The sequence below is a fragment of the Helianthus annuus genome, chromosome 13 (genome assembly GCF_002127325.2).
Source record: "Helianthus annuus cultivar XRQ/B chromosome 13, HanXRQr2.0-SUNRISE, whole genome shotgun sequence".
Classification (NCBI taxonomy): Eukaryota; Viridiplantae; Streptophyta; class Magnoliopsida; order Asterales; family Asteraceae; genus Helianthus; species Helianthus annuus.
Window position 1 is genome coordinate 74,185,881 of NC_035445.2, and position 15,450 is coordinate 74,201,330.

The following is a 15,450-nucleotide window of genomic DNA, read 5'->3' on the forward strand; positions in this document are numbered from 1 at the left end:
CTCAGGACCGGTTAATTGCGAGTGTCCGATCTCGTGCCACACAATAGGCGATTGACATTTTCTTCCGTATAATGCCTCAAACGGTGCCATTTGAATGCTGGAATGATAACTGTTATTGTACGAGAATTCGACTAAAGGTAAGTATGCGTCCTAATTACCACCGAAATCTATGACACACGAATGGAGCATATCTTCAAGGTTACGTATCGTTCTTTCACTCTGACCGTCGGTTTGGGGATGAAAAGCGGTACTTAGGTTAAGCGTAGTACCGAGAGCAGTTTGAAACGTTTCCCATAGACGCGAGGTAAACCAAGCATCGCGGTTTGAGATGATGTCGCGAGGCGTCCCATTTCGACAAATGATCTCATTGGTGTAGATTCGGGCTAATCTTTCTACCTTGTAGTCTTCTCGTATCGGCAGAAAATGAGCAGATATGGTCAAACGGTCAACGACAACCCAGATGCTGTCGTGACTTGATGGCGTGCGCGGAAGTTTCGTTATGAAGTCCATAGTTATACCTTCCCACTTCCACATAGGGATCTGTCACACCCCCGATATTTCCACGTATTACCGGTGGGCCCGGGGGGGGGAGTATCGTGACGTAGTTGATATCATCATAGTCAAACAACACAATATTTAAATGCACAGCGGAAGCAAAAGATAGATTTATTTCAACCAAATAAAATTGTAATATTTAAGTATCACAAAGTGGTTGAAACAGATCCACAGGCGGATCAAAATAAAGAGGAAACTTGTTCAACAGACTTAATGCATCCAAGCTTGCGAGACTCTTATTGATGCTAAGGAGAGGCCAACCTATTACGAGTAGTACCTGCACTTAACCTTTTTGGGAAAATACGTCAGTTTGCACTGGTAAATACAATCTAACTGGCTCATTTTGAAAATGTTTGAAAATTGATTTAAATGCACATGGCACAAAAAGATTTTTATAACTTGGGATAATTATTTGAATATAAACTTGTAAAAGATTTACATGTTTCTTATGCGTTCAGTAGCCCGGGTTGACACCTGGTTAAAGATCAATCTACACACCACATGGTACAGTCCCGCAGCGATTAAACCCAAAACCGGCGGTTATACCTTAATATTTATTTATGCATTAACGGGTGTACGCCTACACCCGCATGCTTAGGTCGTGGCCATTTCGTAAAATGATGCCAAGGATATCCGGGAAATGGTCATTAACCCCCCAAAGGCTTTAAGCAAACAAAATAATTTTAACGGGTCATTTCAATGATTTAACCTACATTTAATTAAAGATTCAATGCCCGACCAAGCGTTATTTTATATACCGTACCCCAAGCCCGTATAGGGAAAATAAGTTAAAAGTATTTACCTGAGCAAGTATAGTCACAATAAGCAAGTGCAAATAGCTTTTACCGGGTCTCCTATTCTGGAACAAAGGTTTATAATAACCTATTAGAATCCTAACGGGTCTTTAATTTAGCCTAAGCTTAGACCGGTTAGTTTTAAAGAAAGAATACGGTTCAATCGCATGGAAGGCGAAGACCGGTTTAGAATGTGGTTTTGACCCGACAAGCTTGCATGCTTGTTTAATATGGGTAACTTAAACACATAATGGATTTTGAGACAAAAATGATATGGTTTGACCCACTTCGGCTAATATATGTAAACTAGTTACATAAGCCGATCCGAACGTGAAAAGTGCGTAACGAGTAACCATATGAATCATATACAAGTTTCCTAAGTTAATATGCCTTAAATATGTTGTGACATCTGTAAGATATCTTCTATTATGCCCAAAATGATTTTAAACTCAAACTATGTCCCAAAAGGGCATTTTAGTCATTTAAAAGGTTATAAAAGAGTTTAATTAGTAATCAGAGTTACAGGTCTTATTTAATCAGTAAATATACTTAATTTGATAAGTCATAACAGTAGGGTATCATATATATGTGAAATTTATTATTTTTAACCATACTATGCACCGTATGGGCATTTTGGTAATTTCACATAAGCCTAAAAGGTCAAAACTGGAAATCTGAGTTTAAAACTTTTGCTTACTGTTATAATATGAAATTTTACTGAAAATATCAGTAGGCATCAACCCTTATATATATAAACTAGTTTTGATACATACTATGCGTTAAAAACGCTTAAAAAGGCGATTTGGAGCCATTTTCGGGTTTTGTATAGAAAGCTGATATTTTTATAATTTCAGAAGGCTCAAAATAATTTACTTATCATATTAGATCAGTAGAAAAAGGTTTGGTATCAAAAGGATTTGTAAAACTCATTTTATAGCCCGAAAGGGCAAAACCGGTAATAACCGAAATAAGCTTAGAACTCTAAGTTATGCTCAGCCTAAAAATAAATAAAAATCTCCAAAAATCCCCAAATATTATTTTATATCAGTAGGTAAAAAGTTTGATGTCAAAATTTGGGTTTAGATATGCTATATGCTAATTATGTCATTAAATTACTAAAAAGCTTTCAAATTACGCTAATAAGCATAACTCTTAATCTAGACCTCAAACTGATGCTAAATTTTAGGTGCAAGCTTATAAATCAGTAACTAAGGTGTCTACTCTTTTACATTTTCAAAAATCACATTTTAAGGTCATTTGGGCATAATGGTCAACATATAAGCATTTAACGGAAACATGCATGCGAATCGGATAACTAGTGAATCAAGTTGTATAATCTCAGAGGGTTATACTAACATGAAACCTAGTCCTAAATGAGCTCTAAGGCACATCTAAACTATGCTAGAACGGGTCAGAACTGAAAGTCAAAGCAGAAGTCAAACTATGCGACTTTCGGTTCCGAACCGAGCCTAAACTGAAAATTGTCGGGGTGAACATGTTTAGACATGTTCTTACATTAATTACCAAGTTATTTTAATGATAAAACAGGTTTTATGGCTTCTACATTGTTAATTATGCATTAATTTGAAAATAAGCTTTCTGTTGACTTTTTAAAGTTAACTTTGACCCGACAATTGACATAGAGTGGGAATCAGAGAGTACCCTTTTAAGGGTTTATTAGCCACATAATTACCCACTCATAGGCATTTTTAATTCGAGATTTGACTGAATAAATTATGAGTAATCTCGAAGTCAAGCCTTAATTACGACGGTTTGACTTTTAGCTAATTAACTAAGCTAAACTGAATTAGGAAGGGTTAAGGATACTTACAAGAGTCCTAATTACGACTAAGGATCACTAGGAAGCTTGCTTGATGACCAGAGAGCTCTAGAAGTAAACTTGTGAAGGTTTGCAAATGAATGCTCAATGTTGCAACCTTGAAGCTCTATATATATCAATTTTGATTGCATGAGATGGTGCCAACATAGTCTACAAATGTTACAAGATGTTCCCAGGTGTCCCTATGCATGAAAAACCATTGGCCCTGCCCATGGAACTTGAAAACAAACCTTCAAAGGCGGTGCAACAGCTTCAACAGGCAACTGTCCAAAAATTCTGTCGTTGGGCTGCTCTCGCGGGCCGCGTAAGCCCGTAGGGCAATCTTACGCGGGCCGCCTGGCCTTACAGAACCTGCCAAACAAGTTTCAAGTTTTGCATTTTAGCCCCTGGTCCTTTCTAACGTGGTTTTAAGTGTTTTTCTTGCACTTTTGGCCCTCTAACCTTACTTTTAAGGGTCTTAGGACTTAACCAAACTCCGTTAAGTCCTCGGTTAACCTTGTGATCACCCGTAAGGCCTTAGATTTCAACGTTGACGCTTTTAACCCCTCGCATATGAATTTCATCATAACTTTCTCATACGATAACGAAACTTTATGAAATTTTTATCAAACATTCTAGTGAGAATATTTTACCGTTACAAAGCTTCGGGTTTGCTAAAAGGTCACTTAGAGGTATACTTTAAACATGTTGACACATTTAACCCCTGTAGTTTGTAATCCTTCACTTTCTTTCATATTTAGCTTCGTATGATCCATGATTTATTCGTTTAAGGGTATAAACATAGTGTAGGGCTATTGCATGATATATTTATCCATTGTTGACACTTTGAACCCTTATATTCACATACTTTCTCTGTTTGTCAACTTTAGTCCCTCTAAAGTATTTCTTTCACAAGTTCAAAGCTTATGACACGTGTCAATACATTATTGGACATAAATTTTCGAGGTGTTACATCCTCACCCCCTTAAAAGAAATCTCGACCTCGAGATTTACTGAAATAAATGAGGGTACTTTTCTTTCATTGTGGATTCTACCTCCCATGTATACTCGGGACCTCTGCGGGCATCCCATTTGACCTTCACAATAGGCACATGCTTCCTCCGAAGCTTCTTTACCTGTCGATCCTCAATCGACAAAGGTTTTTCCACAAATTTCAAGCTCTCGTCTATGTGTACATCTGTATGTGGTATGACTAGTGATTCATCAGCTAGACATTTCTTCAGATTGCAGATGTGGAATACATTATGAATACCACTGAGCTCTTCAGGTAAGTTTAACTTATAAGCCACTGATCCTACACACTCGATGATCTCGAATGGTCCTATATACCTTGAGCTTAACTTACCTTTCTTACCAAATCGCATTACCCCCTTCCAGGGTGATACTTTAAGCAAGACTTTATCACCAACCTCAAACTTTAGAGGTTTTCGTCTTTTATCCGCATAGCTTTTATGCCTATCCCTGGCAGCTTTCAGGCGGTCACGAATCTGGACAATCTTGTCCGTCGTTTCAAAGACTAGGTCAGGACCTGATAACTGAGCTTCCCCTACTTCTGCCCAACAAATAGGCGTTCTGCATTGTCTACCTTATAATGCCTCAAAAGGCGCAGCCTGAATGCTGGTATGGTAGTTATTATTATAGGAGAACTCGACCAATGGTAGGTGCTTATCCCAACTGCCACCTAGATCAATCACACATGCACGTAGCATGTCTTCCAGAGTTTGAATGGTACGCTCACTCTGTCCGTCCGTCTGAGGATGGTAAGTCGTACTGAAGTTTAAGCGCGTGCCCAAAGACTGTTGGAAACTTTTCCAAAAGTGCGACGTGTATCTGGTATCTCTGTCAGAGATAATAGCCACTGGTACTCCATGCAGAAATACAATTTTATCAACATACAATTAGGCTAACATGTCAGAACTATAAGTTTCCTTAATGGGTAGGAAATGTGCCGACTTAGTCAGTCTATCTACTATCACCCATATAGTATCATTTCCTTTCTTTGTCTTTGGCAACTTGGTGATGAAATCCATTGTCACCATTTCCCTTTTCCAAGTGGGAATTTCAGGCTGTTGTAGCAACCCTAACGGCTTCTGATGTGCAGCTTTGACTTGGGCACACGTCAGACATTTAGCTACGTAAGCAGCTATAGACTTCTTCAAGCCTATCCACCAATAATTTGCCTTTAAGTCCTGGTACATCTTATCGGCTCCAGGATGAACGGAATATTTGGAACTGTGGGCTTCCTGAAGGATGACATCCCGAAGTCCTCCATAAACTGGAACCCATATGCGTCCATTTAGCCTTAGGATTCTGTCCTTGCCATAGGATAACTGTTCTTCAGTTACTCCTAGCCTTTCATTAGGATAGTTAGCTTCCAAAACAGCCTCCTTATGCGCAGCTAACAACCTTTCATTCAAGCTATTCTTGATCTCAATGCTCTTGGCATTGATTCTTATTGGCTTCACTTTTTCCTTTCTACTTAAGGAATCAGCGACTACATTTTCCTTGCCTGGATGGTATCTTATTTCACAGTCATAATTATTCAAAGTTTCCATCCAACGTCGCTACCTCATGTTTAAATCCTTCTGATTGAACAGATGCTGAAGGCTTTTGTGATCAGAATAGATCATACACTTAGTTCCATATAGGTAATGCCTCCAAAGCTTTAGTGCAAATACAACAGCACCCAGCTCCAAGTCATGGGTGGTGTAGTTCTTCTCATGCACCTTTAACTGTCGTGAAGCATAGGCAATGACTTTGCCTTTTTTGCATAAGCACACATCCCATCCCGGTGTGTGATGCATCACAATACACTACAAACTCTTCAATTCCTTCAGGCAAAGTCAGTACTGGAGCGTTGCTCAACTTCTACTTCAAAATATCAAAGGATTCTTGCTGCTTAGGCCCCAATCAAACTTGTTATTCTTGCGAGTGAGTAATGTCAGGGGTGCTACAATTCTTGAGAAGTTTTCGATGAATCGCCTGTAATATCCTGCCAATCCTAGGAAGCTACGAATCTCCGTAGGTGTCTTCGGCTCTTGCTAGTTCATGATAGCTTCAATCTTAGCGGGATCTACCTAGATACCACGCTCACTAACAACATGTCTAAGGAATTGGACTTCACGAAGCCAAAATTCACACTTTGAAAATTTGGCATAGAGTTTTTCTTGATGAAGCAGTTTCAGAATGCAATGGAGATGCTTCTTATGGTCAGCTTGGCTCTTCGAGTAGATGAGGATGTCATCGATGAAGACAATGACAAATTTATCCAGATAAGGCTTGCAGACGCGATTCATGAGATCCATGAATGCGGCAGGTGCATTAGTGAGCCCAAAAGGCATCACTAGGAACTCGTAATGACCATAACGAGTCCTAAACGCAGTCTTGTTTACATCTTCATCTTTAACCTTCAATTGATGATAGCATGACCTCAGGTCGATCTTAGAGAAGTAGCTTGCCCCTTGCAACTGATCGAACAGATCGTCGATCCTGGGCAAAGGATACCTATTCTTGATAGTGACCTTGTTAAGCTCACGGTAATCGATACATAAACGCATCGACCCATCTTTCTTCTTGACAAACAAGATTGGCGCTCCCCATGGAGACGAGCTAGGTCTAATGAAACCTTTGGCTAGTAAATCATCTAACTGTGTCCTCAATTCCTTCATCTCTGTTGGTGCCAACCTATAAGGCTCTCTAGCAACAGGTGCTACTCCAGGAATGATGTCGATTCTGAATTCTACTTGCCTATCTGGTGGCAAACCAGGTAGTTCTTCAGGGGAAACTTTCGGGTATTCAGAAATGACTGGGATATCTTCAATCTTGGGCTTCTGCTCATCAATAATCACTTGTGCCATATAAATGACACAACCCTTTTTCAAGCATCTAGATGCTTTGGGCATGGACACTTGTTTGGGTAACCCGTATTGGGTATCTCCTTGGATGGTAAGTGGCTCACCAGACGGAGTCTTGACTACTACTTGCTTCTTGTTGCACACAATCTGAGCTTGGTTATGCGATAACCAATCCATGCCTATCACTATATCAAAACCGGCTAGCTTAAAGGGAAGTAGGGACAAAGGAAAAGAGTGGTTCCTAATGGATATGAAACATCCATCTAATACGGTTGATGCGGTTTCTATGGTTCCATCAGCTAATTCAACCTCGTATTTCACACTTAAGGCTTTAACAGGCAATTTCAACAACTCACAAAACTTTTTATCTACAAAGGATTTATCTGCTCCAGAATCAAATAATACTCTTGCGTAGACATCATTAATAAGAAAGGTACCTGTTATGACATTGTCATTTTGGATCGCCTCCTGTGCGTTCATCTGAAAGACCCTGGCATTGGTCTTCTTCCCTTCCTCAGCTTTCTTTGCAGCTTTTGGGCAATTTGTCTTAATGTGCCCTTTTGGTTGCAACTGTAGCACGTTTCGTCCTTCAGCTTCTTACACTCTAGAGTCTTATGTTCACTTGACTTGCAAATCCCACATGGCCTTGGCTGTGACTGGGACTTTGACTCATACCTGCACTTCCCGAAATGGTGCTTTTTACAGACCTTGCACTTGGGTTTATCACCCGACTGTTGACCATCCTTCTTATTTCCAGAACCCTTCTTGTGGTCGCTGTTTCCCCTGTGTTTCTTGTCTGACCGTCGTGAATTGTCATCATCACGCTTCCTTTTCTCAGCATCCGTGTTCCTCAGCGATCTCTGCCTGACCACGTCCAGTTTGAGGGATAGAGATATATCAGCTGCCGACCTGAATGTAGCTGGCCGAGAGGCCTTCACGCTTGCCTTAATTTCTGGGGCTAAACCCCCAATAAAACGAGCTACTCTCTTAGGTTCCGGTGTTACCAGATAAGGAACCAACCTTGACATAGTATTGAAGCTCGTAAGGTAAGCTTGGCAATCCAGGTTTTTCATTACCAATGACAGAAAATCGGACTCAATCTTTTCAACCTCATGCTGAGGGCAGTAGTTCTCCTTGATCAATGTCACAAACTGTTCCCAAGACATGTTGTACAATGGGATTTTCCCTGTAGCTTGGATCAAAGACCTCCACCAAGCTAATGCCTCACCCTTAAAAGACTGAGACACAAACTTCACAATGTCTCTTTCAGCACATCCACTAATATCTACCACAGTGTCCATTTCATCCAACCAGGTCATGCAATCCACTGCCCCTTTCTCCCTAGTGAAATACCGGGGTTTGCAAGAAACAAAGTATTTATATGTACAGGACTTGGCACGTGGTGCATTATCAAACACTATCTACTTGGTGGGAACACTGTTTTGGTTTGAGGAATGTCGATCATCATCTTTCTTTGATTCTTCCTTCTTAGGCTTAGGTTGGGTAGAAGGTGGCTTGTTGTGAGCCCCGGAATGAGTCTTAGGCTTGGGATGCCGTGAAGATAGGGTCCTACTTCGAGTCCCACTAGATTCACTATATTACCGATCCATAGCCCTTGTAACAGCATTATCAACTAGTGCTTGCAGTTCTGCACCAGTCATCTGTATCCTAGCATTCTCGTGGTTTTCCACCGGATGACTGTTTACCGAATCCGACCCGGCCATGTAGCTTAAATTGCTACATATAAGAAAATAATGGGCAAGGTTTATTTAGAAGCTTTTACAGTATTTTATGAATTATTAACCATGGTTTTAATAGCCATTTTAGGTTAATTTGCTAATTATTTATATATTCAGGACCTTTATTACAATCCTATATTTTAATTTAATAATAGCACAAAAAGGGCATAGTCATAGAGACAAATTTATTTTATAAACCAAGACTTTTACGGAGTCAAGGTATTAAGGCTTGAATCAAAGTTCATTGCCTTTTTCTAGACAGGAAGTTATAGGCTACTAGTGCCTTTAGTCCCAAGGACATTAATTTTAGTCCGTAGGCACTTCATCCTTAAGGGATGGTTATACAATTAAGGGAATTTAAAATGACCCAATTTAAAGATGGTCTGTGTGATTTTATCGCATCACAGTTTGCCAAGTATGTTAATATATCTACAGATGTTAACAAGAGTTGGAATCTTTTGTGTAGGTTCTACCATCTTGGCCATGTCTGCAACGACATATAGACTAGGTTTTACCTTTAAGATTCTTTTAATAATTAACGCAGAACAATCCTAAATTGAGATGTTAATATGGATCTGAATCTAATTATGGAACTACCATCTTGGCCTTGTCTTAAGATGACACATGTGTAACACCCCAAAACTTCGTATGTCATAAAATAATATTATTTTGTGATGCTAGATAACGGAAGACGGTACTGTAAAACGGTACCGTAAGGAAATGATAGTAAATTTATATATGTGTGTATCTAAGTTAAATAAAGATAAGAGGCCAAGTTAGTATGGGAAATAACAAACTTAAACACACTTTGATAGACAAGGGGGCTAATGTGTAAATGTGTAATGGAATTTATAAAAAAAAAAAAAAAGAAACCAGTGTCTGGTTTTGTGCGATCGAACAGAGGCAGAGGGCAAGGTGAAACCCTAGTTTCACCAACTTCATCAAATTCAGTAGGAATCTCAATGAAAATCGGATGCATGAACCTCAATTTGCAAACATCTAACCTTGTTCAGTAAAGTGGTAAGTCGAATTCTTTGATTTAGTGAATTTTAGGAAAAGGGTTTTTCATCTAATCATGAAATTATGCAAATATGAATGTGATTTGAAGTTATGAATGCAAGATATGATAGGAATCATGTTTGATTTTAGCATTTTGATTGAGTTATAGCAAAAACCCATTGGGTGAGAAGTTAACACAAGTAGAATGATCAAGTAGGATTATGTATGTGAAGTTTTGATGTATGATCTTGATTATAATACATGAATGATAAGTGAATTGATGTAGAATGAAAGAATCATGTAAACTTAGATGATTATTGAAAATAAGTGAGTTCAACTAGTAAAATGTCATGCTTTATATGTTGTACAATATGCTTTAAATGTGAAACCCGCCAAGTGTTCGATGAAATGCTTAAGAGAACAAGTATGTGGATTACTAGTAGGGATGATGTCGGGTTCAAGGATAGTGTTAAATTAGTTAATTTTGAATGATGTTTTTAATCATGACTTATGAATTGACTAGTACGGAAGGAATTGTTTATGATTGAGGGCATATATGATCTTGTGGTTGAATATGTGTTTTACCATATGAGTAGGAAATGAAAAGATACGATTCTAGTTCATACTTTGTGTTGCTAAAAAGTGACGAGTAAAGCTAAAATAGGTTACGAATGTGAAATGAATGCAATGTTAGAATGTGCGCTTATACTAATGAAGTAGTAACCTTGATGGTATGAAAGTATAGGATCATGTTAAGATGGAAAAGCATGGAAGGCAAACGGAAAGGGATATGAGGAAGCATGTACGAGACGGGCACTCGAGGTAAGTGATTTCCATAATCACTTCTTAGTTTGTTTAAGTAATATAATGTTTAATTATTAAGTTCATATGAAGTTGAGGTCAAATCAATAGATTATTTTGATAAATGCATGAAGGGGTCGAATAATTCGTAGATGAATAATAAGCCGAACACGTATAAGTTAAGAAATTCCTTAACTCGGATGTTGGATTTCAAGTTCACATGATAGAATGTTAATTTACAATCATGTAGGAAGAAACGTGACTCAAAACGGATAAAAAAATGAGAGAGTTATGTCCGTTTCGGTAAGAACTAATGGCTGGGAAAAGTGCAGAGCTGACACGGCCGGGTGGTTAGCTGACACGGCCGGGTGAAGGTTCTGTCAAAAATATTATTTATGTGATTTATGCATGTATTTTGGGCCGTATTTTACTGGGCAGGCCGTAATTTACGTCCCCTGGGGGTTTGGACGGTTTTCTTTTGTAAGATTTTGACCGAATGTGTTATACATGCGAATGGATGGAACTTGTTTACAAGTAAGTCTATTATCGGATGATTATATGCATGACTAGGGAGGTGTGTTAATTAAGTTTAAGGGAATAGGATGGTATGTAGGTATGAATAATTGGAGTCATAGTGAGTTTAATCCGTATAAACTAGTATGCGTGATGTGTATAGAAGATATATATATGTATGTACATAATTATACGAAAGGCGTACATTGTGTTGTAGTTAAATAGATGCATACAAATGGTTGGCGTCCTTTTTACGAAGATGTAGTACTTGAATATGTTGAGATTACGGGTTTGCTAACCAAGTTATTATTGAGTATGTTTGAAAGTGCAGGTTTATGAATGTCGGACTTTCAAAGTGTTGATATAGTAATGAAATGATTGAATGTTGGAAGGACAATTGGGTTGAAGTAACTTAAGCAGTTAGAATATGCTATGGACGTTTTAGTTTATACAATATTTTATGTTTGGTCGTCACCACCTACTAACGGGTTAGTTGTATGAGAGTATATGTCATACCCATTTAATTGGGTAATCGAATGCGTAAGAGAAATGAAAGTACGTATCCGAATGGAACTAAAATGACGGTTTTATAAGCAAACAAGTATAACGACTAACTTTTTAAAGCTTTGTTGTTGTATGTAGGTAAATCCTCAATTTAGGCGACTTGGAGAATCGAAGTGAGCGCGTGTTCATGTTATGTCATACCAAACGCTTCCGCTAGCTTGCTCAAATGTTTTTGGTCCAATACTCGTTTATTTTGCATAACCTTGTTAGTAGTCATACTTTTCAAAACTTGTTGTATTGGTTTTTAGTAGTATCTTGTCGTACGAATTGTAGAATTGTATCTAGTTTGACTATGTTTAAAACAGGGATATGCTCGTTTTATGGACGGGTCATGCCCAAATTTTGTTAAATTAACGCACATGCGTTATTGATATCATCGTTTTCAAATTGCGAAAAGTTGGACACTTTTAAGAAAATTTTTACATTTCTAGTATCCTTTAGTAGTCTTTTATTAGACGCAACGCGGACGTTACAACATGGCTAGGTCTTGTCCTTTTTTTTTATTTTGCCATTTTATTATAATGGTAGATCTTTTAATAGGAATGTTATTTTCGTTTATTTTATGTTTTATATTTATGCCTATAATTAACAATAAATAAATATGAAAATTTAAATTCAAACCATTCCATTAATAAAATTTAAACAAGTACAACTTTTGCCCTAAACGGGACTTCTACAAAAATAACATGCCCACGCAGGGGCGAAATAATTAAACAAACATACCCACGCAGGGGTCAACAGAAAGACATGCCCACGCAGGGGCAGAATACAAAAAGACAAGCCCACGCAGGGGCTGAATACGGAAACAAAAGTCCACGCAGGGACTTGATTACAAAATAAAATAAATAAACAAGGGTCTTCAACGATCCCTTCTCTTGGACTTCCCCTTGAGTAGGTCTGACAAACCTTTGAAGAAACCTTGACGTTCCCTGCGGTCTTCTCGAACTTCCTGCTCTACTTGGTTCAACCTATCAAGAACCTCTTGTTGGCATTCTGGCGGGATCAGTTGCGGCTGCGACGGCTGCTGATACAGAGGTTGAGGAGGTGGCGGGTGCTGGTACACATAAGGTGGGTACCCAGTGGTCCAAGGACCACCATAGGGCCCTTCAGGGTGACGAGCATTGTAGTTCCACGCCTCCTGGTACGGGTCCACATTGGCATAGTTGTAGCTGTTGTGGCCCGGTAGCTCGAACGGGTTATATGCCGCTGAACCGGCATATGCAGGGATTGGGTTATCAAAACCCAATGGTGGCGCCACAGGCGCAGAGTTTGCCTCCGAGACGGGGTTTGATGGTCCCCCCATCTGCGGGTCTTCTTCTTGGAGTGGCGGATAGTGGCTGTCACTCGAGGGCTGAGGAGTGCTGATGCGGACTCCTTCTCACACGGACATCCGCGCGTTTGATCTTCTCCGCTTCGGTGGTTCCGGAAGCGGCTGCTCCACTGGTGGTGGTGGCGGCGGAGTGACCGCCACAAATCGGGAATCCTCGGAAGGATCCTGCTGCTGTTGTTGGTACGGAGACGAGTGTTCAGAGGGTGTAAAATACCAGTCCCACTGGTTGAACCTAGCCTGGTAGCTATCTGGACCGCGGTAAGGCGATCCATGAAACGAGGACCCATCAGAGATCTCGATGGGATGGTTCGGGGTCCCGGTTGCTGGTTCGACGGGATCCGTGTCCTCGTCCATGTCGTTGTCACCCGAAAAGTGATCTTCGGGTCCTAGTGGGTTAAAACCCACGGGTTCTTGAATGTAATTAGCCGGGTTGAACCGGCTCTGAAAGGCGGGAGTAGGGTCACCGAAAGAATGGTGCGAATTTGATCGCTGCAGAGGTATGAAGGAAGGTTGGGGGTTGTTGGGCTCATTCTCAGACTAAGGCCCAAAAGAATGAAGGTATGATGGTGAGGAGCTTAGGGAGACAGATCGCCTCCCGGGTTCAATATACGTCCTCCAGGGCTCCTGAGGACTTGTGCTCATAGTGATTGAGGGTGTACGCCGGTGAGAAGGCCCGGCTTCGTGGTCATGGCCCGTCACTTGGGCCTTGCCTCTGCCTCTCCGAAAATCATGGCGGCATTGTCAAACCTGTCAACATAAACAAAGATAACAACAAGAATATATAACCAAAGACAAAATAAAACAAAAACAGAATTTGCCTATGTTATTTGTCTAGACTCGAGGATAGAGGAATGTGCAATTTGTGCACTGAGATTAAACACAAAAAGGCTAGTGTTTAATTCACTCAGTGTTGGCTCTGATACCAACCTGTCACACCCCGATATTTCCACGTATTACCGGTGGGCCCGGTGGGGAGTATCGTGACGTAGTTGATATCATCATAGTCAAACAACACAATATTTAAATGCACAGCGGAAGCAAAAGATAGATTTATTTCAACCAAATAAAATTGTAATATTTAAGTATCACAAAGTGGTTGAAACAGATCCACAGGCGGATCAAAATAAAAAGGAAACTTGTTCAACAGACTTAATGCATCCAAGCTTGCGAGACTCTTATTGATGCGAAGGAGAGGCCAGCCTATTACGAGTAGTACCTGCACTTAACCTTTTTGGGAAAATACGTCAGTTTGCACTGGTAAATACAATTTAACTGACTCATTTTGAAAATGTTTGAAAATTGATTTAAATGCACATGGCACAAAAAGATTTTTATAACTTGGGATAATTATTTGAATATAAACTTGTAAAAGGTTTACATGATTCTTATGCGTTCAGTAGCCCGGGTTGACACCGGGTTAAAGATCAATAGACCCACCACATGGTATAGTCCCGCAGCGGTTAAACCCAAAACCGGCGGTTATACCTTAACATTTATTTATGCACTAACGGGTGTACGCCTACACCCGCATGCTTAGGTCGTGGCCATTTCGTAAAATGATGCCAAGGATATCCGGGACATGGTCATTAACCCCCCAAAGGCTTTAAGCAAACAAAACAATTTTAACGGGTCATTTCAATGATTTAACCTACATTTAATTAAAGATTCAATGCCCGACCAAGCGGTATTTTATATACCGTACCCCAAGCCCGTATAGGGAAAATAAGTTAAAAGTATTTACCTGAGCAAGTATAGTCACAATAAGCAAGTGCAAATAGCTTTTACCGGGTCTCCTATTCTGGAACGAAGGTTTATAATAACCTATTAGAATCCTAACGGGTCTTTAATTTAGCCTAAGCTTAGACCGGTTAGTTTTAAAGAAAGAATACGGTTCAATCGCATGGAAGGCGAAGACCGGTTTAGAATGTGGTTTTGACCTGACAAGCTTGCATGCTTGTTTAATATGGGTAACTTAAACACATTCTGGATTTTGAGACAAAAATGATATTGTTTGACCCGCTTCGGCTAATATATGTAAACTAGTTACATAAGCTGATCCGAACGCGAAAAGTGCGTAACGAGTAACCATATGAATCATATACAAGTTTCCTAAGTTAATATGCCTTAAATATGTTGTGACATCTGTAAGATATCTTCTATTATGCCCAAAATGATTTTAAACTCAAACTATGTCCCGAAAGGGCATTTTGGTCATTTAAAAGGTTATAAAAGGGTTTAATTAGTAATCAGAGTTACAGGTCTGATTTAATAAGTAAATATACTTAATTTGATAAGTCATAACATTAGGGTATCATATATATGTGAAATTTATTAATTTTAACCATACTATGCACCGTATGGGGCATTTTGGTAATTTCACATAAGCCTAAAAGGTCAAAACTGGAAATCTGAGTTTAAAACTTTTGCTTACTGTTATAATATAAAATTTTACTGAAAATAT